At 45.6% G+C, this 26,726-nt stretch overlaps 1 protein-coding gene and 1 pseudogene across 4 annotated transcripts in view; both read left to right on the plus strand.

The window, feature by feature from the left end:
• The window catches only part of LOC140395504 (receptor tyrosine-protein kinase erbB-4-like), a 1,530,197-nt gene that overhangs the window by 1,223,289 nt on the left and 280,182 nt on the right, over positions 1 to 26,726 (plus strand). The gene's annotated exons all lie outside the window — the stretch shown is intronic.
• Positions 4,255 to 4,496, plus strand: LOC140407842 (cytochrome b-c1 complex subunit 8 pseudogene; annotated as a pseudogene).

A 26,726-nucleotide genomic window follows, 5' to 3' on the forward strand; every position in this document is an offset into this window, starting at 1 on the left:
AAGAAATAGTGGACCATCCAACTCAAATGATCAAAGTGAAGTAAACACTAAAGTTTTAGACTTCTTAAATGGGTTTAAGCAGAAATCTCTAATCCGGTACAGTGTGGGCACATACTCTGTGTCCACATGACCAAACAGACTAGTGAAGGAACTCAACACAGTTTAACCACGTTTAAAAAGGATATAGACCGACTGCAGTACATGCTGCGTAGCGTCTAAATCATTTGAATTAGGCAGCACTTTCTCCGAATAGCAGTAGGATTGGAAATGGGAGGGGGCGGCGGTGCGATGGAGGAAATAGGATCTGCTGACTATGTGAAATGCATTTGCCAGTCCAATAATATTTGAGTTAGAGCTTCTGCTACTCGCCATATTTCTTACTGAGTCTTACTTGTGCCATTATTCAGATCGATTGTGTTTCTCTTTGGTCTGAGTCCACTTTGTGTTTCAGGAACCAAACTCTTTGCAACGTGAATGAAAAGACATTTGAGAAGCACTCTATTGGCCTTCTTAAAAATAGTTGCTGCTGCCAAGGTCACATTTGGTGCTCATCACGTGCCCTGAGAAGGTGATGACCCAATTTCTAGTTTAATAGCTGCAGTCCATGTGGTGAATTACGCCAATGATGGCATTAGGTAGGGAATTCCAGGCTATTGGCAGTGAAGGAAGGTATGACACATCAGGACAACGTATGAGTTATGTGAGAACAGCACCAGGGGCCAGTGTTCAATTCTGGCTTTGGTTGACTGGGAGAAGTTTATACCTTCTCCCCAGGAGGCGTGGGTTTCCTCCAGGTGCTCCAGTTTCCTCCCACAGTCCAAAAGATATGCAGGTTAAGTAGATTGATCATGCGAAAAGTGCTCCTCCACGCCTAAAGATGTGTAGGTTAAGTGGGGCTACAGGGATAGGGCAGGGGGTAGAGCATTATTTCAGAGGGTCTGTGCAGACTTGATGGGTCGACTGGGCTCCATCTGCACTATAGGGATCCCATGATTCTGTGGTTTGGTCATTGTATCACCTCCTCCACAGTTTCATCCATTACATGGTCAATTTAATTGATGTCAGAATGCACAAGTTAGATCTTTGCAAGATATTGGGATCATTCATAATTGATCATCCTTCAATTGAGTAGAGTTGTACCTGGATCCATTCATTTTCTATAGAGCATATCAGGTAATGTAAGCCTACTTATTGCACTGCTGGTATTGTGATTGGTGTAAGTTGATCTCAACAACCGAGTAATGTGATTTCTTGAGCACAGAATTGGAAGATCAGCAGGGATAGCAATGTACCTGCATCCTTGACTTTCTGATCCTGAACTGAGCTTCCAACCCTAAATCATTTCCACCATCAAGACGGCCTGCTTCCACCTCCATAACATCACCTGTTTCCACTCCTGCCTCAGCTCACCAGCTGCTAAAACCCTCATCCGTGGACTTGAGTATTTCATTACACTCCTGCCCACTGTTCAATCACCTGTGAACTTAAGTTCATCTGAAGCTCTGTTGCCCATATCCTCTCTCACCCTATTCAGTACTGCGCTCAGTGGCTTACATCGGATCGCACTCCAGCATTGCCTCAATTTTACAACTCTCAGCTGGGATTCTCCGATCCGAGTTCGCTGCCTGCGAGAATGGAGAATTTGGCGCTTAACCAAAACTTCATTCCCTGCAGCGGGACTGGAGAACCTTGCCTGCGTGAACAGACAGAGAATGCCGGCCCTTGTTTGTGCTTGCAAACCTCTCCACGGCCTCACCCCTCCCTATTTCAGTAACCACCTCCAGCCCTACACACCTCTGCAATCTCTGCACCCCTCTAAATCTGGCTTATTGCACAGCCCTGATTTTCCCTAGTGCAGCTTTCAGGGCTGTTCTTGGACCCTAACCTCTGGAATTCTCTCCCTAAACATCTCTACTTTTCTATCTCACTCTCCTCCCCTAAGTTACTCCTTAATATCAACTCTTTGACAAATCCTTTGGCCACCTGTCCTATTATCCCTTTATATTGCACCATGTCAAACCTTGCTTTATAATTGCTTCTGTGAAGAACCTTGGGATGTTTTACAACCTTAAAGGTGCTATATAAAAACAAACTGTTGTCACCTTTGTTGGCTCACCACTTGCCCACTGAAATAGAATTTTTCTGCCTTAATGGGCTTCTCCACGAGTGGATTGAAGTGAGAATGGTTCATACAAATACTGCTGAGAGGGGTTGCAGCTGGCATCGCCCAAAAGTGAGCCCTGTTCTGCCTGCCAGATTCTATGAGTTTCTTTCCTTTGTTCAGTCACAACCATAGCAACAGCCATTTTATGGATTAATAGCAGAAGAAATGCGAGGCATATTTTGACAAGTCGTTTTCCCAGAGTCTCCATTATTATATCATTTCCACTTGTTTATCTATCTGCACACTGTTCGCCAAATTCTTGCTGCATGTCACAATGACAAAAATATAAGCCTTGTCTGTAGTTTCTCTGCATTTCATGTCATTTTTAAATAGCAGTTTTAAGCACCTTCATTAGAAGCTAGCATGATTGCAGTGATGGAATATCCAATTTACAGCTTTTCTTTGAAAGGGAATTTAAATTCTGACTTACAAACGTTCTTGATCATCGATATACCACGAGAGGTTTTCCTAAAATCCTTTCAGGACAGACTATGAGAAGAAAGCTGGTCAGAAAAATCAATTAAATTCGTGGCCGTATGAGCTAGGTGTAAAGAGACACAAAGAGGCCTTTCATCGCCTCGAGCCTGTTCCGCCATTCACCTAAATTATGGCTGATCTGTACCTTGACCTGCCCTGTGACAAAAAACCTTTTGGTACCCTTGGCTAATAAATTTCTACTGTTTTTCGTTTTGAAAATTTGACTGATTTAACATCCAGAGCCTTCTGGGCGAGGGAGTTTCGGATTTTCACGACACTGGGTGTGAATTAAATGAGCCTAATCCATTTTGTGCAAAGTTGTGCCCAGCCAGTACATATTGGTGGTTCTCATTATGATTGTAGGTGATTATTCCCATGCTCTGGATCCGAAGGTAGTTAAGGTTGTTGGTATTTCCTCAGCCAAAACTCTGGAATCCCCTGCCTGAACATTTTATTATGTCATAGGTACCATATAAATGCAGCTGTTGATGCAATTGGGCAGACATTCTCAAATTACTTCCATCTGCTGTGTGCCATCAGTGGCCAAGTCAGACAGCCATTGTCATTGGCACCTGCAAGAGGCCCATCATCCTGGATTTGGGTGCAGGAAGGCTCAGGTCGTAGGCAGACTGTCCCCCCTCTACAGCCTAAAAACCTGCGTTTACCTTTATTGGAATGAACAGTGGAAGTTCTCGGGCAGCACAGTGGCGCAGTGGTTAGCACCGAGACTGCGGCGCTGAGGACCCGGGTTCGAATCACGGCCCTGGGTCACTGTCCGTGTGGAGTTTGCACCTTCTCCCTGTGTCTGCATGGGTTTCACCCCCACAACCCAAAGATGTGCTAGTTAGGTGGATTGGTCACGCTAAATTGCCCCTTAATTGAAAAAAAAATAATTGGGTACTCTAAATTTATGGGGGGAAAAAATCAGTGAAAGTTCTGGCAAAGTTGTACACATAGTAGATGTGATTTCGAGCTAACGTATCTATTGTGCTCAATTTCCTCCCCATTTCAATAAGCCCTGTATAAGTAAGGCGGACGAGTGCTTAACAATGGGAGCACTTGCAGAATACAAATGGGAGCACAATAAGTACCGATAACGTTCATCTGAAACACTGTTGATTACAAAAGGTTAACGCTCTGGTACAGCTGAATGTTGAACATTGACTTATCTCAATATCATTCAGTGTAACAATTACGACACCGGCATCTATCAGCAACTATCAAAAGGAACAAATTTTCTCTTGACAGTAGTTTAACTTCAAAAGCAAATGTCTCAGTTTATGTGTTCATTGATTTTATTTCATTTCTCTGGCGGCCCAAGTGCATTTTAGTTCTGTTGGATTTGCATGCCTTCAAAAGGCATTTTCATGAAGAATATAAGATTTATGAGTAAAATAGCTCTTTATTGAACTTATGCTGAATTTGCAGTAAATATGTAGCAATTTGGGTGTTTTGAAGGAAAGATTATCTCTTCCATACTTTGACTTTAGGAAGTGGTGTATTTGGAAAGTGGTGTTTCAGATTATCTGAGGCCCTGAATACAACATACACATATTACGGATTAGAGTTGAAGCCAAGGAGGCAGGAAGAACTTTAGATTTAGTGGCGGCAAAATGGGGGGCTGCTTTGGAAGCTTGACCAAGTTATGACACATCGTCACCCACGCCATCTCTCCCTTTGAACAGAAGGCATTTGCAAATTTTTCCTCCAAAGGAATTTGCAATACATGGAGGCGATTGAAGAGCTCCATGTTGGTCCTCCATTTGTGTTGTCTTACCTTATTTACACTTGGGTCAACCATGAAGGTGAATTGTCACTGAGGAAGAACCCGGCTGACTATGTGAATGATAAATGAATGGTGGTATATGGAAGGTATAATTTCTGATGATGTACCAAGGGTATTCATGACCAACTGTTTGCTTTCATTGAAAACATTGTCTCTTTGTGTTTAAAAAGGAAGTAGTTATAGTGTAAAAAGTATTATATATTAGGAATAGATTGGACTGTCGCTAACTATTGAGAGCATCACCGCAGGGAAAACTAGTTTGGGAAATTCGATCAGGAAGGATAAAGCAGATACTCAGCATTGTATCGTCAGAATGAGGGAGATTATAGAAAGATTAACACTGACAAAAGAAATGTGGTCTAAATTGTGACAGCACTGGTTTTCAAAGACAATGTGGGATCTTGGAATGTGTTTTTAGCAGAACAGGGACAAAAGATGTAATCAGACCAAAGAAAGTGGCAGAGATCCTATAAATGCGCCGTGTTGTATTCCTGACTAAAGAAGCTCTGTGTCTTGGCTGTGTGCAAATGATGCAAACACCACATGTCCCCAGCAAAATAGGAGCTTGAAAGATAAAATAATTTCCTGCTATAGTCTGGATCGATCTGTTAAATTGACATTAAAAGCCATGACTATCAAAACGTAATGAGGCACTTACAGCTTTTAGTGAGATTATCGAGATTTTAGCTTTAATAGATCTATCTACCTTGGGTGAAATTCAGTTTACATCAGAAAAGCCCGAGGGCTATATTTTCTCCTTAGTGACATTGTAACGTGGGCAGGAAGGAGAGGCAATTCAGATGTTTCTGTAGTGTAGTGGTTATCATGTTTGCCTCGCACGCGCAAGGTCCCCGGTTTGAAACCGAGCAGAAACATTATCAAAAAAAACTTTATTGGGTTCCTCCTGTGCTTTAGTGGTATAGGTCACTGCTGAGCTGGTAATCTACAGATCTAGAGCAGTGCTCCAAGGTTCCAGGCTCGAATCCCACCATGGTGGATGATCAAATTTGAATCCTATTTTAACAGCACTGTGGATGCACCTACACCATGTAGGCAGCAGTTCAATAAAGTGGCTCACTATCACCTTATGAAGGTAATTAGGAATGGGAAATAAAAATGCTGGCCCAGCTTCGTCCACGTCCCATGAGCGGATAAATAAAAACCGCCCCAGTAAACAACCCCAGCAGAAGTGACATTGACTGTGTAGATAAGTTTCTCCAAACATGGACAACTCTGTTGTAATTAGAAGCAAATCAATATGTCATAATGTGTTTCCCATCATATGCCCATCACCAGGTCTATGATGGGGTTTATATCACGGTTACTATTATGTGACATATTTAGGGTTATTGTGAGCTGCAATGGGACAAAATGGTTAAAACGCCGAACCTGCTGTCATCTCCCCCAAATGATTAAGAGAACATGACTGAAGACATTTTTGCGAGTGTACCTAACTGTAATGTTAGGATGGCATGATGGCACTGAGCATCCAATTATAAAGGGATAATGTAGTGATTATGCTACTAGATTTGTAATCCAGAAACCTGGGCTAATCATCCAGACGACTCTGAATTTTAATATCACCGTGGCAGTTTCAGAAGTTCAATTCAGTTTGTAAAGAATTCTGGAAATGAAAAAGGCTGGTATGAGGTAAGTGACTAGGAAGCTGTCGCATTGTCATAATAACGGCAACTGGTTCACTAATACCCTTTAGGGATGGAAACCTGCTGTTCTTACTTTAGTCTACCTCCAGCCCCACATCAGTATGGTTGATTTATAACTGCCCTCTGAAGTAGCCGAGCAAACCATTCAGTTGTATCGAACTGCTACTGCAGTGGTTAAGAAGGTGCTATTTTCCCTTCACAGGATATCAAGGGATGATCACTAGATACTGGCCTTGCTGGTAATGTCCACTTCCCTAGAATGAGTGTTAAAATAATAATCAATGCACACATATATAAAAATAAATATATATATATATATATATATATATAAATATATATACAGTCTCCCTGCCACTCCAATACATTTTGTGATAGTTGCTGCTCAAAGCACTCCATTTATGCCGCAATTAAAGGTTAACCCTGTAACTTTTTCCTCTTAACCAGGGGAGGACCAGAATGACTGGACTTTTCCTGCCTGCTCAATGCCTACAGGGACTGCTTTACTTCAATAGCAGACGTGATCATATTTCCAGTTAAGTGAGAATAGTTCTTGGAGCTATTAATATTGCTGAATAGCTTCATGAAATGGAAAATGCTGACTTAACAAACAGATATGAGCTGAGGAGAGAATTTGGAGAAGAAGTTCTTCGTGTAACGCAGTCCGAGCACTCGAGTATCAGCTCAGCTCCACAGTCCCTTGACAGAGGAATGATAGAATAGCAAAGAGAGCTGTGAAATTGGAATTATTTACTGTAGAGATTGAATCCACAGTAAAGAACCGTGGAGTATTATGCAACTCACCAGTTATAAGCATCTCTTCACCCTAAGTGTTCCTCTTTGCCAAGCTGCATGTTCTCCCATTTATTACTGGTGACCTTGCTGATGAGAAAAAACATTTTCAGCAAATATATCCAAACCTACTCAGAGTAATGCATTTACCTGCTTATAGTGCAGAGAGTGTCAATCCAGCAATGTAGATGCCGCGATTGGATATTAACACTCAATACTCAACTCTGACCTTGCATTTCAGCCCCTCATCTCACTTCACCCTCTCAAGCAGCCTGACATGACACCAGTGGGCAGTTGTTATGTGATAAAGACTCCAAACCCTGGAACAAAAATAGCATGTTGATCTGGGAGTTAATAGTTGTTGAATCAGACAGACCTGCAAACCATACTTTGCGTCATACTTACACAGCTCAATTTCACTTTTTGTCACTGTTCTTAAATAAGGCCCAAGGTACAAAAGAGAAACTAAGACACCGTGAAGCGGTGACACCAAAGCTTTACCCTTAAAATCCGATAGATTGCAGGAGAGAAAGAATGAAAGAGAAAAAATGGGCAAATGTACTTTGACAAATTCAGAATGTCTGAAGATTGCCTTTGAGGCAGTTTTGAACTATTGTCATGATTGTAATGTTGGAATTTGGCAGCCAATTTGCACCCAGCAATCTCCCAGAAACAACTACGTGAAAATGACCAAATAATCTGTTTTAGTGATGCGACTTAAGGGATAAATATCATCCAGGACACCTGGAAGGTCTCAGCCCTGCTGACTCAACACCCATTCCCCACCCCATGTCATGATATCCACATCAGCATATCATGGTGCAATCACACACACACTGATGGACAGGCAGTTCGACCAACCAGCACACACACAACATCGCAGCCAATCACCAGTGAGAGCACACGCACGATAAAACAGGAACACCACAGTTCCCGCTCATTCTACCAGGAGATAGCTCAGAGCACAGAGCTCACAGCGTGCCACTCAGACATAGACCATGTGCTGAGTGCCTCACTAAGATAGTGACAGGGCTGGGTCCACAGGTTAGCTGGTGAAGCATATACCCAAGTCAGCAGTTAGTTGTTACCGTTGTTAAGACAATAAAACAGAGTTGTACCATCTACAGCCGTGTTGGATCATTTGTGCATCGGAACATCCAACACGACATGATACCAGTAGTGGAAGCTAACCAGCGACTGTGAGACCTACCTGCACCCTTTCAGAAATCCGCCATCCTGCTCCATGGAAAACATTAGCCCGCCGCAGCCGCTCCGAATCGCTGGTAATCTTGGCGTAAACTGGAAGCTGTTTAAACAGCGCTTCCAGCTCTTCCTAGAAGCCACAGACAGGGAGAATGCATCGGATACCAGGAAGATCGCCCTCCTCCTCTCCACGGCGGGGCAACACACCATCCACATCTACAACTCCCTAGCATTCGCAGAAGGCGAGGACAAAACAAAATAAAAGACGGTGCTTCTGAAGTTCGAGGAACACTTCAGCGTGGAAGTCAATGAGAGCTTCGAGAGGTACCTCTTCCAGCAACGCCTGCAGGGTAAGGATGAGCCTTTCCAATCTTACTTGACACACCTCCGTATCCTCACGCAGTCCTGCGGCTATGAGGCCACCTCCGACTCCATGATACGGGATCAGATAATTTTTGGGGTCATCTCGGACACCCTACACCAGCAGCTCCTTAAAATAAAGCGCCTCACCCGAGCAACTGCCATTGAGACCTGCGTCCTCCATGAGAACGCGACCAGCCGGTACTCCCAAATCCAGGCGGCTGAAATGGCACGGCACAGATCCTACGAGGAGGAGTGGGTCCAGTCGATCGAGTTCCTCCCGGCCCGCAGCCCGGACAAGGGCGGCCATTTTGCGCGCTTTCCGAGGCCTCCCGCGCTTGTACGCGCCAAAAGAGGGGACGTTGACGCAGAGGGACGTGATGCGCAGGCGCCCTCTACGCAGGACCGCACCGCGCATGCGCGGTGGCGCAACGAACGCCATGACATCACGACGTGTGGCAACTGTGGCTCCGCCCACTTAAAGCGACAATGTCCGGCCAAAGCGTGACAATGCCTCCGCTGTGGCAGGATGGGCCACTACGCTGCCTGCTGTCGAGCAGCTCAACCTGCCAACTCCCAACAATTCCGCCAACCTCGCAGGGACGTGCGGGCGATTCAGCCCCCCTACACTGAGTCATATACAGATAGTATGCAGACTAGCGATACCGAAGACAGGCAGCCCTTCCGGGCTGCGGTAATCCACAAGAACCGGATGTCCCCCAAGTTGGAACCACCAGCCGCTGCCAGTGCACAGCATTGATCCAGGCAATGAGTGGTGTACCACCCTAACAGTCAACCGATCACAGATCACATTTCGCCTGGACACTGGTGCCTCCGCCAATCTCCTCGCATGGTCAGCCTTCCAGACCTTGAAGGTTAAACCACCGATTCTGCCATCCCACTGTCAGCTGGTTGACTACAATGGAAACGTCATCCCGGCCACGGGGTCCTGCCAGCTCGATGTTACACACAACTCACACAAAGCCACATTATCATTTGAAATCGTAGGATCCTCGAAGGACTCTCTGTTAGGCGCACAGGCATGCAAGATCCTCCACCTCGTTCAGCGGGAACACACTCTGTCTCCAGAAGGCACGTCGGATTTCCCGGATGCAGACTTTAGGGCGCAGCTCCACTCACTCCTCGCGCACAACCAGGAGGTTTTCGAGGGCATGGGCACACTGCCCTACACGTACAAAATACGGCTCAAACCGGACGCCACCCCGGTCATTCACGCACCTCGTAGGGTCCCAGCACCACTCAAGGACCGCCTCAAGCAGCAGCTGCAGGATCTGCAGGACCAAGGAGTGCTTTCCCGGGTCACGGAGCCAACGCCATGGGTCAGCTCCATGGTGTGCGTCAAGAAGCCCTCCGGCGAGCTCCGGATCTGTATCGACACAAAAGATTTGAATAATAACATTATAAGGGAACAATACCCCACACCAAAACGAGAAGAAATCACGAGCGAAATGGCTCGGTCAAAAATATTCACCAAGCTTGATGCCTCAGAGGCCTTTTGGCAGATTCAATTGGATCTGTCCAGCAGGAAGCTGTGCACTTTCATCACTCCATTTGGCAGATACTGCTGCAATAGGATGCCATTCGGCATCATCTCGGCCTCCGAGGTGTTCCATCGCATCATGGAACAGATGATGGAGGGCATCGAAGGGGTACGCGTCTACGTAGACGACGTTATCATCTGGTCCACCACACCACAGGAGCATATCAGTCGTCTCCAGCGTGTCTTTGCACGGATACGGGATCAGGGCCTGCGCCTTAACCGAGCCAAGTGCTCTCCTGGTTGTGCGCGAGGAGTGGCTCCTTTGGCCAGACTGAGCTATAGTTTTTGGGGGACCACATCTCCCGGTCGGGTGTGCGGCCGGATGCCGACAAAATGGCAGCCATCGCAGCCATGCAGCAGCTGTCAGACAAGAAGGCAGTGCTGCGCTTTCTCGGGATGGTCAATTTCCTGGGGAAGTTCATTCCTAACCTTGCTTCGCACATGACTGCTCTTCGCCACCTGGTCAAAAAGACAACGGAATTCCAGTGGCTGCCCGCACACCAGAGTGAATGGGAGGAGCTCAAGATCAAGCTCATCACCGCCCTGGTACTGGCGTTTTTCGATACCACACGGGAAACAAAAATCTCAACTGACGCCAGCCAGTCCGGCATTGGGGCAGTACTCCTTCAACGGGACGACACCGCATCATGGGCCCCGGTCGCCTATGCGTCACGGGCCATGACCCCCACAGAACAGTGCTATGCGCAGATTGAGAAGGAGTGCCTAGGCCTGTTGACTGGCATCGACAAGTTTCACGACTATGTATATGGTCTTCTGCAGTTCACTGTGGAGATCGACCATCGCCCCCTGGTCGGCATCATTCAGAAGGACCTCAACGATATGACCCCTCGCCTCCAGCGCATTCTGCTCAAGCTCCGGAGGTACGACTTCCAACTTGTCTGCACCCTGGGGAAGGATCTCATCATCGCTGATGCTCTCTCCAGGGTGGTCAACACGCCGCCCGACCCGGAGGGGTTCGTTTGTCAGGTCGATGCACAAGTAACCTTCACATCGGCCAATCTGCCGGCCACTGATGCACGTCTGGCCCACATTCGCCGTGAGACTGCGGCTGACCCCCTTCAACAGCGTGTGATGCGCCACATGACGGAAGGGTGGCTCAAGGGGCAGTGCCCACAATTTTACAACATCCGGGATGACTTGGCTGTCATTGATGGTGTCCTCTTGAAGTTGGACCAGATTGTGATCCCACACAGCATGCGCAGGCTCATCCTCGAACAACTGCACTAAGGCCATCTCGGAGTTGAAAAGTGCAGGCGGAGGGTCCGAGAGGCTGCGTACTGGCCAGGTATCAGCGACGACATCGCCAACATGGTGCTCAACTGCCCCACCTGCCAAAGGTTTCAGCCGGCGTAACCCCCTGTGACCCTTCAGCCCCATGAGTTGGTCACGTCCCCCTGGGCGAAGGTGGGTGTGGACCTCTTTCATGCGCTCGGCATGGACTACATTATTCTGATTGACTACTTCTCAAATTATCCGGAGGCCTGCACGACACGACGTCATCAGCTGTCATCCGGGCCTGCAAAGAAACCTTTGCTCGCCGTGGAATTCCGCTCACCGTCATGTCTGACAATGGGCCTTGCTTTGCGAGCCAAGAATGGTCTTCCTTTGCCGCTTCGTACAACTTCACACATGTGACGTCCAGTCCCTTGCATCCTCAGTCAAATGACAAGGCGGAAAAGGGCGTCCACATTGTGAAGCGGATCTTCTGCAAGGCTGCTGATGCCGGATCTGACTTCTGTTTTTCCCTGCTGGCCTATCGCTCGGCCCCACTGTCCACGGGCCTCTCACCAGCCCAGCTGTTGATGGGTCGCACCCTCAGGACCACTGTGCCATCCATTCATGTTCCTGACCTCGACCATGCTCCAGTATTGCGAAGGATGCAACAACAGCGTGCTCAGCAGAAGGTGGCACGTGACGCTTGGGCGACTGATCTTCCTGCCCTGGCGCCTGGAGACAACATCCGCATACACCTACTGGAGGGTGGCTGGTCAGCAACTGCCGAGGTTCTCTGCCACGTGGCTCCCCGCTCATTCCTCATTCGCATGCCTGATGGCTCCATTCGCCGCCGTAATCAGCGGGCCCTTCGTCTGGTTCCGCGCTCACTACGAGATCATGCACCGGTGCCACGCCCTCCTGTTGTCCCTGATGTCGACTTTGTTGAGCTTCCTGCCACTCTCTCGCCCGTGGCCAGGCCCATTCCTCAGCTGGTGGATCCTGACCCACACTTGAGGCGGTCAACCCGAATTTGTCGCCCACCTGAGAGACTTGACTTATGAGCCTGTTAGCACATTGGACTCACTGAATTGTTTTACAGTACTGGTAACGAGTTTCTTTTCTTGTCGTTTATTATTCCAGAGGTTTTCTCTCGTTGTTTGCTTATTGCATTTGTTCTGCTATTGGTACAACCTTGTTGTTCTGTTGCACCTGACACCTCCCTCTCTATATAGTTTAGCCTCATGTACATGTTGTAAATATTGCACACACATACTCAGATGCACTCAGTACACATTTCTATTTATTAGCATGTAGGCACAGATCCTTTGTGAAAGGGGGGATGTCATGATATCCACATCAGCATATCCTGGTGCAATCACACACACACTGATGGACAGGCAGTTGGACCAACCAGCACACACATAACATCGCAGCCAATCACCAGTGAGAGCACACGCACTATAAAACAGGGAACACCACAGTTCCCGCTCATTCTACCAGGAGATAGCTCAGAGCACAGAGCTCACAGCGTGCCACTCAGACATAGACCATGTGTTGAGTGCCTCACTACGATAATGATAGGGCTGGGTCCACAGGTTAGTTGGTGAAGCACGTACCCAAGCCAGCAGTTAGTTATTACCGTTGTTAAGACAATAAAACAGAGTTGTACCATCTACAGCCGTGTTGGATCATTTGTGCATCGGAACACCCAACGCGACACCCCCCTCAACCAGTTTCCCCCACTCTCTCCACCCCTTCCATCCACCTCCCAAGCTCTTCCTCAAAATAATGGCCTGACATCTTGTGCATCTACCCGGTGCACAAATGGAACTTCAGTTTAATGCTTCATCCAAAAGATGACACCACTTAAAGTGCAGCATTTTCTTGGTACTGTGCTGATTGTGCCAGTCTGCATTATATGCTCAGGCCTCTGGAGTGGGATTTGAAGCCACATCCTTCTTCCATCATTTCCAGCTCCTGGGACCGACTGTGTTTTCACAAGGGACAATGAGAAGAGTCTTTGTTAAATTCAAGTGAGATGAAGGAGGTGGAAAAGTGTGTTGTCTCTCATGCTTGGAGTTTGTAGGAGCAAGTGGAAAAGGTCAGAGGATCACTGACTTTAGTAGCATAACTAAAACAAAGAGAGGCAAAAGAGATTGTCACAGACTCTGGAGGCTTGCAGATAACTTGCAATATTCAAACGTTAGTTGTTTGAAATAGTAGAACAAAGAAACGTACAGCACAAGAACAGGCCCTTCAGCCCTCCAAGCCTACGCCGACCATGCTGCCTGTCTAACCTAAAATCTTCTACACTTCTGGGGTCCATATCCCTCGATTCCCATCCTATTCATGTATTTGTCAAGATGCCCCTTAAATGTCACTATCGTCCCTGCTTCCACCACCTCCTCCGGCAGCGAGTGCCAGGCACCCACTATCCTCTGTGTAATAAAAAGTACATTTCCTTCTGCCTTAGTTGCATCACAGATTAACTCTGCCAACATAATATGAGTAGCACCAGTTGTTAAACCAGGCATAAGCTGCTGAGATGGTACTCGTGATGATGAAAACTTCTAGATGGAAATAATCTAAAAATGCGTCTTGAAGATTTCACGTGATGGGGCTGTAACTATTTTCTTTGAGCTTAAGACCATAAGACATAGGAGCGGAAGTAAGGCCATTCGGCCCATCGAGTCCACTCCGCCATTCAATCATGGCTGATTTCAACTCCATTTACCCGCTCTCTCTCCATAGCCCTTAATTCCTCGAGAAATCTAGAATTTATCAACTTCTGTCTTAAAGACACTCAACGCCCCGGCCTCCACCGCCCTCTGTGGCAATGAATTCCACAGACCCACCACTCTCTGGCTGAAGAAATTGCTCCTCATCTCTGTTCTAAAGTGACTCCCTTTTATTCTAAGGCTGTGCCCCGGGTCCTAGTCTCCCCTGCTAATGGAAACAACTTCCCTACATCCACCCTATCTAAGCCATTCATTATCTTGTAAGTTTCTATTAGATCTCCCCTCAACCTCCTAAACTCCAATGAATATAATCCCAGGATCCTCAGACGTTCATCGTATGTTAGGCCTACCATTCCTGGGATCATCCGTGTGAATCTCCGCTGGACCCGCTCCAGTGCCAGTATGTCCTTCCTGAGGTGTGGGGCCCAAAATTGCTCACAGTATTCTAAATGGGGCCTAACTAATGCTTTATAAAGCTTCAGAAGTACATCCCTGCTTTTATATTCCAAGCCTCTTGAGATGAATGGCAACATTGCATTTGCTTTCTTAATTAAGGACGCAACCTCCAAGTTTACCTTTAGAGAATCCTGGACTAGGACTCCCAAGTCCCTTTGCACTTCAGCATTATGAATTTTGTCACCGTTTAGAAAATAGTCCATGCCTCTATTCTTTTTTCCAAAGTGCAAGACCTCGCACTTGCCCAGGTTGAATTTCATCAGCCATTTCTTGGACCACTCTCCTAAACTGTCTAAATCTTTCTGCAGCCTCCCCACCTCCTCAATACTACCTGCCCCTCCACCTATCTTTGTATCATCGGCAAACTTAGCCAGAATGCCCCCAGACCCGTCATCTAGATCGTTAATACATAAAGAGAACAGCTGTGGCCCCAACACTGAACCCTGCGGGACACCATTCGTCACCGGTTGCCATTCCGAAAAAGAACCTTTTATCCCAACTCTCTGCCTTCTGCCTGACAGCCAATCGTCAATCCATGTTAGTACCTTGCCTCGAATACCATGGGCCCATAGCTTGTTCCATTATGGGATTGTTCTTGCGAAGGAAGATTGTTGACACACTGTTTTGGAAACAAATAGTTTTTTGCAGTGGATGACTACCTCAGGTTTTATCACCAGAGCGCAGCAGGTACATGTTTATGTCTATTCCATATTTTATAGAACGTGGTCAGTCTATTTTTCTTTTAACTTTGGAGTAGTTTTCCTTCATACAAATTCTAAATCTTTGATCAAGGATGTGGACACTGGTGTATTTCCCATACTGATTCATGTAGAATCGTGTTTTTGGATCTCTTCAGTCTTATTTCTATTTCTCACCATATAAGGATCCCGCACACATCTTGTATACATATAACATACAGTGCAGAAGGAGGCCATTCAGCCCATCGAGTTTGCACCAACCCACTTAAGCCCTCACTTCCACCCTATCCCCCGAACCCAATAACCCCTCCTAACCTTTTGGACACTAAGGGCAATTTAACATGGCCAATCCACCTAACCTGCACATCTTTGGACTGTGGGATGAAACCGGAGCACACGGAGGAAACCCATGCAGACACGGGGAGAACGTGCAGGATTGACTGAACAAATAAAAGTAAAACACTGTGGATGCTGGAAATCTGAAATAAAAACTGGAAAAACTCAGCAGGTCGGCAGCATCTGTGGAGAGTGAAAGAGTTAATGTTTTGAGTCTGTATGAGTCTCCTTCAGAACTAAAGAGAGGGAGAAATGTGAAGGGAGGGAGACGTGTCTCTATTTACAATTTTTAATATCGCGGCACCCTTTTTAAAGGGTGCACTGATCTTTAAAAATCCTAATATTCTGGTGGGCTGGGATCATTCAGAGCCCACCCCAACAATGTGATATCTTGGGACCCACCTCTTCGCTCTTATTTGGCAAAGAGTTTAAAAATGCGGCGGGGTAGCCTAGAAAAGCCGTTGGCAGGCTACCCTCCACTTGTTACGCCCGGAAGACACTTTGCCAAAAAAACTGACAAAATTCCACCATCAGTTTCTCTCTCCACAGATTCTGCCAAACCTGCTGAGTTTTTCATCATTTTCTGTTGGATGAACAATAGCTTGGTAAGCTATAGAATCCCTGGGGTGCAGAAGGCCTTTTGGCCTGTCAACTCTCCAAAAGAGCACCCTACCCAGGCCCACTCCTCCATACTAGCCCCACAACCCCATCTGACCTGCACATCTTTGGACACTAAGGGGCAATTTTAGCATGGCCAATCCACCTAGCCTTTACATCTTTGGCCTGTGGGAGGAAACCGGGACACCTGGAGGAAACCCACGCAGATGCGGGGAGAAGGTGCAAACTCCACACAGTCACGCAAGACTGGAATTGAACCCAGGTCACTGGCATTGTGAAGTTTGTTGCAATACCAAAGCTTTCTCCTCAGTGATGCAGGAAATTTATGCGCTTTAGATATAATGGCTGAATGTTGAATATCACGCTCCACCCTTGACTTCCACCATTTAGAAAGACGAGGGCAGCAGATATATGGGAACAGCACCGTCTTCAAGTTTCCCTCCAAGTCACGCACCATCCTGACTTGGAAATATATTGCCGTTGCTTCGCTACAGTTGGGTCAAAAGACTGGAACTCTCCTTAACAGCACTGTGGGTGTACCTACACCATATAGACAGCAGTTCAAGAAGATGACTCACCATCACCTTCTCAAGGCAATTAGGGAGTAGCAATCAAAACGTTGGCCTAGCCAGCGATGCCCACGTCCCGTGAAGGAATAAATAAAAACTGTTGATAAAGCCCTTCAGTCAATGTTCTCCATAAAATGCATATTAAATAACACCTCCAGTAACAAGCTCCCTGTTAACCTATCGTCCCCCAAATGAACCAAGGAGGAAGGGAATCAGCAGCAAACCTGCCTTGTCAGATCTCAAAGGCAGAGTCAGCACCAGATGTGAAAGAACTCACAGTATTCCAGCAGCGGGTTACCAAATGTCTTTGTTACAATAAGACCAGAATAAGAAGAGCACTCACCATGCGAGGGAAGGAAATGATGGAAAGGAAGAAAGGAGCTGATATTCCAGATTGCATTGCCAATCAGGAGCGATCTGGTGTGTTTTAGCCAGTTAGCAAATCGATATGAATAGCACTCACATGAATTTAATGGAAGATATTTTTAAATTCAGATGAGTCTAATTTCACCCGACAAGGACATCAGGCCTCTTTGATTGGTATGCTATCGGATTTTATCCACATTAAATATGATTACTAGCAGGCTTGGTCGCTGAAACAGCTGCTGAAACCTGAGACAATTTCCTCAGGGAGCAAGATGCAGTCAGCGATCATCCTGAGAGATTTCTGTTTGTCTGATCCAAACATTGTTTTCCGACCTACAGCAAAAAAAAAATTAAGACAACCTCGCATCAGATTAAGCTCCCTGACAACACAGAATTTAAAAAAATATTTTCGAACAATCTCTTTAATTCATCATTGTGCTCTGCAATAGCATGCACAGATGCTGAGATATGTAGGAATTAATTTAGTCATTTAGAGCCTGAAAGATTGCAAGGATGGGCAATATGTTCCACACAAAGTAATTTGTAGTCACATCTTTGACTTCATTATAAAACCAGGACATATTTATAATCTATGATGATAGTTTTCCTTTGCACAAAAGCCCATACATTATGTGATGGAACATATCACCCTGCAGTGTGACAGTCAGCCGAAATGAGGACTGGCAACGGTAAATGCATGAGGTGCATCAAGTTAGAGAAATGATTGGACCTAATATTTTTGAAAAGCCAATGTGATTTACTTAGCAAAGTAATAAAGGACCTTTTGTACTATAATGAATCTCATATCAAAGCTCAAAATTTCCATTCCATGAGAAAAGCATAGTCAGAATGGCTGGATAGTACAAAAATGTCTTGATATTTCATGAGGTGAAGAATGCTTCTTGTTTTTGTTTATCTTTAATATTTAAAATCAATATGTTAAAAGTCTACCACTATCATCCTGAACCATTTTATTGTATAATATGTTTTTTTTAATCAGTTATCAGACTAACTATAAAAGACACTTTCTGCATTTGCTTCAATAATGTCATGTTCCTGTTCATTTTGAGGAGGTTGTGATAAATAGATTAACTGAATATTATAAGCGCATACCCTAACTGGATCACAAAAGAACATCACCCACACAGCCTGTCTCAACGCCACCAAACACAGGATGTGTTTTAATTCTGTGTGTATTGTACACACATCCGACTCACATCTTAAAGATAAGAACAAAACACTCAGTGGCCTGTCTGAGCCAGAAGGTTGTGGGTTCAGGCCCCACTTCAGGGACTCGCACATTTAAGTGCAGCATTGAGGCAGCATTGGCAGTGAACCCTGCCCTGCTCTGTGGATGTCGGAATTGCCCAACTGTAATGTGTCCTTTCATACAAAATCCTATTTAGATACAAGAAGTTGTTGTTACACTTGCTGTATTTGTGCCTCAACCGACATCATGGGAAAAGGTTAACCAGTCGATATCACATTGCTGTCTGTGGGATCTTGCTGTGCACAACATGACTGCCACACATCCTACATAACAACAGTGACTTCAGTATACCAGAAATATTTATTTGGCCATATGGTGCTTTGGGACATCCTGATGTTGAGGAAAGCAATGTAGAAATGCAAGGCTTCCTTACAGACGTGAGAGGCCATATGATTCATCTAACTCTCCCTTTACAATGTATGGGGTAGGGTGAGGCAAGCGATGCATCACAGTTGGACACCAAATTGAAGTGATATTGGTGGCATGCCTCCAGTACCTACCCAGTGCCACCATCACAAAGTCCCAACCACTTTCGGGATTAGGCTACTCACACTGCTGCGATAAGTCATGGAATCCAACATGTCAGTTTCTTCTGGAGCAAAGTGGCTGACAACAAAAACTTATTGGGGAAAGGAGTGGGGGTTGAGGGGAGCAAAAACCTACTCCCAATACATAGCTTTTGGGAGAGTGCATTACAGCAAGTGTAACAATATCTACTTGTATCTAAATAAGATTTTAACCATATGAGAACACCCCATGATGCTCCAGAGGGCAGGATTTAACATTGAGCCACCGAAGGAGCTTTTGGGACAAATGTCCAAAAGCTTCATCAAAAAAGTAAGCTTTAAGGAATGGCTTGAAGGAGGAAAGAAAGGTTATTAGGCTGAGGAGAATTGTAGCTCTGAGGACCTGGACAGCTGAAGGCATGTGGAGCAATGAAAATCAGGAATGGGCAAGAGATCAGAATTGGAGGAGCTCAGCAATCATAGTCGCTCGTAGGGCCATAGGAGGTAGGGAGAGGTGAGGTCACAAGGGGATCAGGTCTTTTGACTCCAGGAGTGAGTGGGATTGGCATGTGTTGTGCACGACCCACCTATTTCTTGTTGAGAGTCCCAGTTTGAGTTAAAAAGCAACCCTGCACCTTTTAGATGAATTTGCAGTGCACCCATTTAAAGGCCTGCTTGAAACTTGCATCATTTGGGCAAATGGCCATCAGACCCCCTGTGGACTTCCACATGCTGATTGTTTGTTTATGTGAGGAGTAGGTGGCTGACATTTGGCTTCTCTCATCAAGCTGCCGGTGGAATGATTTCAAACGATTTAGCCCCATGGAATGTCTTTCTTTGCAAGTATACACCCAATCCTTCCTGGAGATTGCTATTGAGCTCACTTCCACCACACTTTTAGGTAGTGCATTCCAGATTACAACAACTCGCAGTGTGAAATATGTTTTTCCTTCATCTCTCTTCAACTACTTTAGCCAATTATTTTCAAGCTGTCCCCTCTGGTTGCCGACCTTCCTATCGATCTACCATATCAAAACCCTTCACGTTTGCTGTCTGAGGTTCCATTACCAGATATCAGTTATTGTTCAAGTACTTTATTTTTCTAAAGCCTTATATTTTGCTCTCAAAGCCACCTTCCTGTTTTTAGTAAATAATATCCCAAACTGTTCAACTGGTGCGTTATTACCTTTAGGTCAGGTAGCACTTTTGGTAGGAAGAATATATAACTACAATGGAAAATCAGTGTCACAAGTATAATAAGAATGGTGTGGAGCTAGGTGAAGCAGAGAGGGACCTATGTGTGATAACAATTTTGGCACTTGGCATTAATCACTGGAGCAGCAATACTAAAGGCCCAGAGCTTCCTTGGGTGAGGCACCTCACACTGCATCCTGCTTTTTCGATTAATTCCTGCAACTTGCAAATCAAAAACATTTCATCCTTTAAGTTGCTGCAAACTGACACAGTAAAGGCAAGTAGGCATCTGGGACCATATTGAATAAGAGGAAATTCAATGTCAAATCAGATACAGAAATAGAAATGGGGAGGGAATGAAGATTGAATTAAGGCAGAAAGAAATTAGAGACAAAAAGGATAGGTAATGCAACCTGGGATTAAGCACATGGACTCCACAGAAGTTAGAAAAACAAAGGTTTCTTTATTCCACCAACCTAAAGCTGCATAGACTCTCAAGGGAAAGATTAACTTCAAGGAACAAATTATTTACAGAAAATATTCCTGGGCGTGCTCCAGATACCTGTCCTACTCATGGCCTTGGCTCCTCAATGCAGTGACTCTCCAGTCTTGAACTGCTGCTTCAGCTCTGCTCCACACTCTCTCAATGAGGCTTCTCAGACTCAGGGGTGCTGCCATTCAGTCTGACTAGGTCTCCAATTCCCCTTCCAGGCTCTTTATCCACCCTCGGGGACTCCAAGCTGCTCTACCCATAACCGTGGCTTCCTCCACACTGCCAGTCACAAGTCCTAGACTTGTCCTTGATGCTTTCTCTCTCGCCTCATGGCATCTGAGTCCACTCCATAGCTTGTCAAAGATCCTGCTCCCTGCACTTAGCAGGCCACAGGGTGCTGACCAGTTCCACTGCTTGGTGCTGATCCCCACCATCAGCGCTTACTGTCGGAGGAACCTGTAAAATAAGTAAAAGATTCAAAATAAAAATTGAACACTTATAAAGGCTCCTAAAGCAATTCACAACTCAAAGAAATTAGACTTCACACTTGTAATTGTTAACTTTCTGGGCAAACAGCTTGTCAATCACCAATAATTATCATTAAAAGGATCGTTGCACTGTACAAACAGTAGAATTTTTTTTTTGCAAGTTGAGGCAGAACAGTGGTTAGCACAGATGCTTCACAGCTCCAGGGTCCCAGGTTCGATTCCCGGCTTGGGTCACTGCCTGTGCGGAGTTCTCCCCGTGTCTGCGTGGGTTTCCTCCGGATGCTCTGGTTTCCTCCCACAGTCCAAAGATGTGCAGGTTAGGTGGATTGGCCATGATAAATTGCCCTTAATGTCCAAAAAAGTTAGGTGGGGTTATTGGGTTACGGGGATAGGGAGGAGCTGTGGGCTTGGGTGGGAGGCTCTTTCCAGCGGCCGGTGCAGACCTGATGGGTCTCCTTCTGCACTGTAAATTCTATGAATGGGAATTACTGTGCAGGCACAGCAATTCATCCAAATGGTGAACCTGGAGATGTTGATTTGTGGATGGGATATTTCTTCCTCACTATAAGTTGCCAAGTGATTTTATTTGTTCATAACACTGAGTGGGATTTCCCACCCCCATTTTCAGCAGGCGGGAAGGCTGGAGGGGACAGAGAATCCAACGGCAGTCCCAAAACAGCTTTTACGCCAGAGGGATTGTCCCTGCTCCACTCTCATGATGCAATGGGTTCCTGCCATGAAAGGTCTGAAACCCTAGGGGGAGTCTTCTGTTGGGCAGGTTCAGGGTTGGGAGGGATGTTCCCTGGGCAGCAGCAGTAAAGGGTTTGGGGGGAGTGTTCAGTGGCGTGTTTCTGCTTTTATTCTATTTTTTTTTCAACTCTGGGTGCCCTGATCTGTCAGGAGCCAAGGTTGCTGGCTCATTCAGAGTTCCTTCCTATCTACACCAGCTATGTCCCTCCTAATTTTGTACAGCTCAATCAGGTTCTCCCTCAGCTTTCTCTGCTTTAAGAAGAAGCAACCCCAACTGAACAAGGCTCCCTTCAAAGTTCCAGCTCCTGCAGCATTCCTCAAAAGGTCTTAAGCAGCTTAGTTTTCTGCTAGGATTTGAATTGCACCAAAAAATACAAGGCAATGACCACCTCCAACAAGAGGAAGACTAGTTTTCACCCCTGACATGGGGTGGAATAGTGGCACAGCGGTTAGCACTGCTGCCTCACCACGCCAGGGACCCAGGTTCAATTCCGACCTTGGGTGACTTTGTGGAGTTTGCACTTTCTCCCCTTGTCTGCATGGGTTTCCTCCAGAGGGTCCAGTTTCCTCCCAAAGTTCAAAGATGTGCAGTTTAGATGGATTGGCCATGCTAAACTGCCCCTTTGTCGCCAAAGGTTGTGTGGAGTTGAGGGGTTGGGCGGGTCGGGTGCTCCTTCGGAGGCTCGGTGCAGACTTGAAGGGCTGAATGGCCTGCTTCTGCACTGTAGGGATTCTATGATTCTATAACATTCAAAAGCAGCACCATCACTGAATCCCCCAATCAACATCCTGGTGCTTCACCATCGACCACAATAGGGTAGCCTCATAAATAATGTGGCTTCAAGAAAAGGTCAGAAGTTGGATACTCTGCCAAAGGTAACTTGCTTCTTGACTCCCCAAAGCCTTTCCACCATTGCAAAAGCCCAAGTCAGGTGTGTATGAGGTGGGATACTCTGCATTTGCCCAGAAGAGTGCAGATCCAACACCATCCAGGATGAAGCAACCCACTTGATCGGCAACTCATGAATGAATAAATAAATATTTTTTTTCAAATTACCTTTATAAACAAGCTTAGTTGCCCTGATCTGTACCTGTCTTGAGATAAGAAATATTTTTGGGTGTTGGATTTTAATGGATTATGGTTCATGTTCACCAATAAGAGTGCATTCATTCAGCTTAATTTGTGCACAGAGGGCGTCCTTCATTTGAATTGGCTTTCACTCGGGAATCTTCTGAACAATCCCTGACACCACTGTGCAGTTTCACTGGGCAGTGCAGCTGGTGTAGGATTACCATGTTTATTCATGAAGGTTATTCATGAAGATCCCGCCTTCTCAACCTTGCCCCTCGCCTGAGGTGTGGTGATCCTCAGGTTAAATCACCACCAGTCAGCTCTCCCCCTCAAAAGGAAAAGCAGCCTATGGCCATCTAGGATTATGGCGACTTTGCTTCACCTTTACCTTTACCATGTTTACTAGGCACCGGATTGGGATCAGTTTAATGTCAGTTTCATGCTGCAATTGTGCTTGCGAATGAATGAGGCAGGTAAAGGCGGACTTCTTTTTCCATTCAAACAAGTGCTCCCTTGTTTATTGATCCTCTTTAAGCGTTTTTTAAAAAAAAACTAAAGTGTATCCTGTTAATTACAGAGAAATTCACCAGGATTAAGTCCCTGTTACATTTTATCCATCGAAAAGACAGCTTCCCTTTCAAATATTTGTCTTGAGTACTGTCCAATTCGTCCAATAAATTGGAGAATCAAAGGAACAATTAGCTGTGTAGACACAAATGCTTAATTCAGAGCACAGTGTAAACACTTGGAATGGAGGTCTGTCGCATGCTTTGTGTGATTGACCTTATTAATTGGGTATTGCTGTATTGCTGGCTAATGTCTATTCATTCTGCTAACTCTTAATTCCTGCTTTTAAAAAGAGTGCTCTGTTCTCCTGTCTTTGAAGGCCTACAGAGGCAGTTCATTGTGCTGTACTCATGTATGTAACAATTGGTCTTGCTTTCTATTCAAAAGTACTACCTGGGTTGGGGGCGGTGGGGGGGGGGGGGCTGGTGTAGGAGGGCAGTGTGAGGGCAGGGGGAACCTGGTATGGGTCTGCTCTATTAACATAAATATGGTCGTGGGGAACCTAGCCCCTAATATCTGATCGAGGCTGATAGGACCATTGAAAATCAGCAATACAATTCAGTTGGAAATATCTCAAATTGCACATTGTGTAATCATAGAAGGAAAGGAGGAAAAAAGGCTGTTCAAAGCAATCAGGTACCTTTCAGAGTCAGGGCAGCCTAATTACCCTAGTTCTTGCTTCCAAACTATTTTTTCTCCATGCCACTTCTAGCTTAAAGCTTGTGGGAATCTAGTGAAGTGATTTATTTTTAGTGCTTGTCATGGTGAGGGATATTAGCACTGGCTTGGCACTCAGTGTCAGCGTCAGGTATACTCAGACTAGTTTCCAATGCAGAGATAAACCATTTGATTAAGGGTTACACTGCCACCACCAGCTCAGACAGACAGACTGACATAGGCTGGGGATCCCCACTTTACACTGGGTTCTCCCAATGACTGACCCAGCTAACCTGTCTCGGAGTTGTTGCCAATTTACAACACGCACCTGTGGTAGTTTTAAAATAAAGTTTGCAAGCCTCAGAATTTCAAGCGAAGAGCTTTATTCATGAGATGATAACACTACAGGCTGCTATGTCACACTGCCTGTCTGCTACCGAATGACGCACTTGATTGGGTCACTTAAAGTGGCCCTGTCCCATTGTAATGCTGCCAGTGAGGAAACACTAAAAATATCATGAGTACAGAACACTTTCTTCCCCCTTTAAATCAGAGGTTCTTGACACAATAAACAATATAACATTATCAACCAATTAAAAACAACAGTCAATACATCAGGCGCTTTGGAGGCCGTTGTTCTCTGTGTGGTTGTCAGTGGACCTCAGGCGTCTGCCTTTTAGTGTTTGCTGCGACCTCTGGTGTCTTTGGCTTGGTTTGGACGTCATTCATGGTCGTCTTAACTGGAGTCGACATGGTGTTCTGAGGTTGACTTGGAGTCTGGTTCTCAACTGAGGTACTGCTTTCCCCAGTAGTTTGATTTGTGTCAGGTCCTCAGGAAGGTCCAGATCATCCCTTGGCTCAGCTTGATTTGGACTTTGTTGATCCTGTCTCTGGCAGATTGATTCTTGTTGCCAAACGTTGATCCACATGTCTTCTCCATATTCAATTGTCTCGGGTGGTAGGGTGCAGGAGACCAATCCTGCCTCTGCTGAAATGGTGGCAGCTATCCATATTTCACTTATGGTATAATTCCTTGCCAGAACTTCTTGACCCTGGCGAAACACATACCGTTTTGCCTTGTTCTCCTACCATATGACCTGATCCAGCTGCTTTTTCTTTTGTCTTGGGTAGTTTTAGCAAGTTGAATGCTGTGCATAGTTGATGGTCTAACCATTAGCAAAGTGGAGAAACTTGGGTCACTAAGTGCGCAATATTCCTGCAGGAATTAGCTCAAGCGTTCAGACAATGAGCCTTGTTCTCTACTTAGTTTCAACCAATGTTTCATCATCTGTACAAAACTTTTTGTCAGCGCATTTGTGGCAGGATGATAAGGAGCGGAATCGGATGTTTGAATTCCATTCTCCTCCAGGTAGTGTACGAACTTCTGGAAATGAACTGAGGCCCATTATTCGTCACGTTTTGTGCAGGGTAACCGAATCTGCTGAAGATTTGACCCAATGTCTCAATTGTTTTCTCAGCTGACATTGTCTTAATGATGGCAACTTCAAGCCATTTCGAGTGAGCATCGACTGAAATGAGAAACATACATCCTTCAAACGGCCAGCATAATCAGCATGTACCCGTTGCCAGGCCTCTTCTGCCAATTCCCATGGGTGTAATGGGTCTAATGATGGCAGGTTCTGCAATTTTGAGCATGACAAATACATTCCTGCCTTCTCCTTGTTTTCAGCATCCATTCTCAGCCACCAAAAATAGCTTCTGGCTATCTCCTTCAGCATTGCAATACCACAGTAGCCTTCATTCATTAATTTAATACACATTTTCTTGAAGTGGTGGAATGATGACTCTCAGTCCCTAAAGGAGACAACCTGCCTGTGTGGATAATTCAAGTCTTTGACTGGAATATGGCTTTAACTTAGGGTTTGCTACTGAAGTCTTTCCTCAAAGCACCAGGTCCATGACCTCTGACAGGACTGGATCATTTCTGGTATGCTTCTTAACTTATCCTGTGGTTGCAGGAGTGGTATCTACTTGCTCGAAGTAGAAAATGTTTCCACACAAATTACTGATCGAAGAACTATCTGGTAAGGGTAGTCGGGAGAGTCCATCTGCACTCCCATGAAGATTTGACTGATGATACTTGATCATGCATGCGTGTGCTGACAAGAGTAATGCCCACCTCTGCATTCTACTCACTGCCATTGATGAAATCCCAGTATGAGGTCCAAGAATCATTGTTAATAGGCGATGGTTCGTCAATAAAGTGAATTCCCCCCCCCTGTACAGGAATTGGTAGAACCATTTTATGTCCTAAATGGTTCCTAGCACCTCTTTCTCTGCGGGTATTTGCTTACGGACTTATTCAAAGCCCTGGGCGCGAAGGCTATCTATTTCTCTTCACCTGTGGGCATTATGTGGGAAGCCACCACCCAAACCCAGAAGTGATGCATCACATGCCAGTCGCAGGAGTAAATCTGGATCATAATGTGTCAGGACTCTGGACTTGAATGGCACCTCTTTGGCTTGCACAAATGCTCTCTCACATCGAGCCATCCTTGTCCACTTTTTATTTTGACTCAGTAAATTGTGGAAGGGTTTGAGAATATTAGCCAGTTTAGGGATAAACCTTCCATAATAATTTATATGCCTAAGAAAGATCGAAATCGGTTCACATTCTGAGATGCAGGTGCCTCGGTAATGGCATTGACCTTCGAAGGCAACTTATATAGTCCCTTGGAATCGGTGAC

The sequence above is a fragment of the Scyliorhinus torazame genome, chromosome 2 (assembly GCF_047496885.1).
Source record: "Scyliorhinus torazame isolate Kashiwa2021f chromosome 2, sScyTor2.1, whole genome shotgun sequence".
Taxonomy (NCBI): Eukaryota; Metazoa; Chordata; class Chondrichthyes; order Carcharhiniformes; family Scyliorhinidae; genus Scyliorhinus; species Scyliorhinus torazame.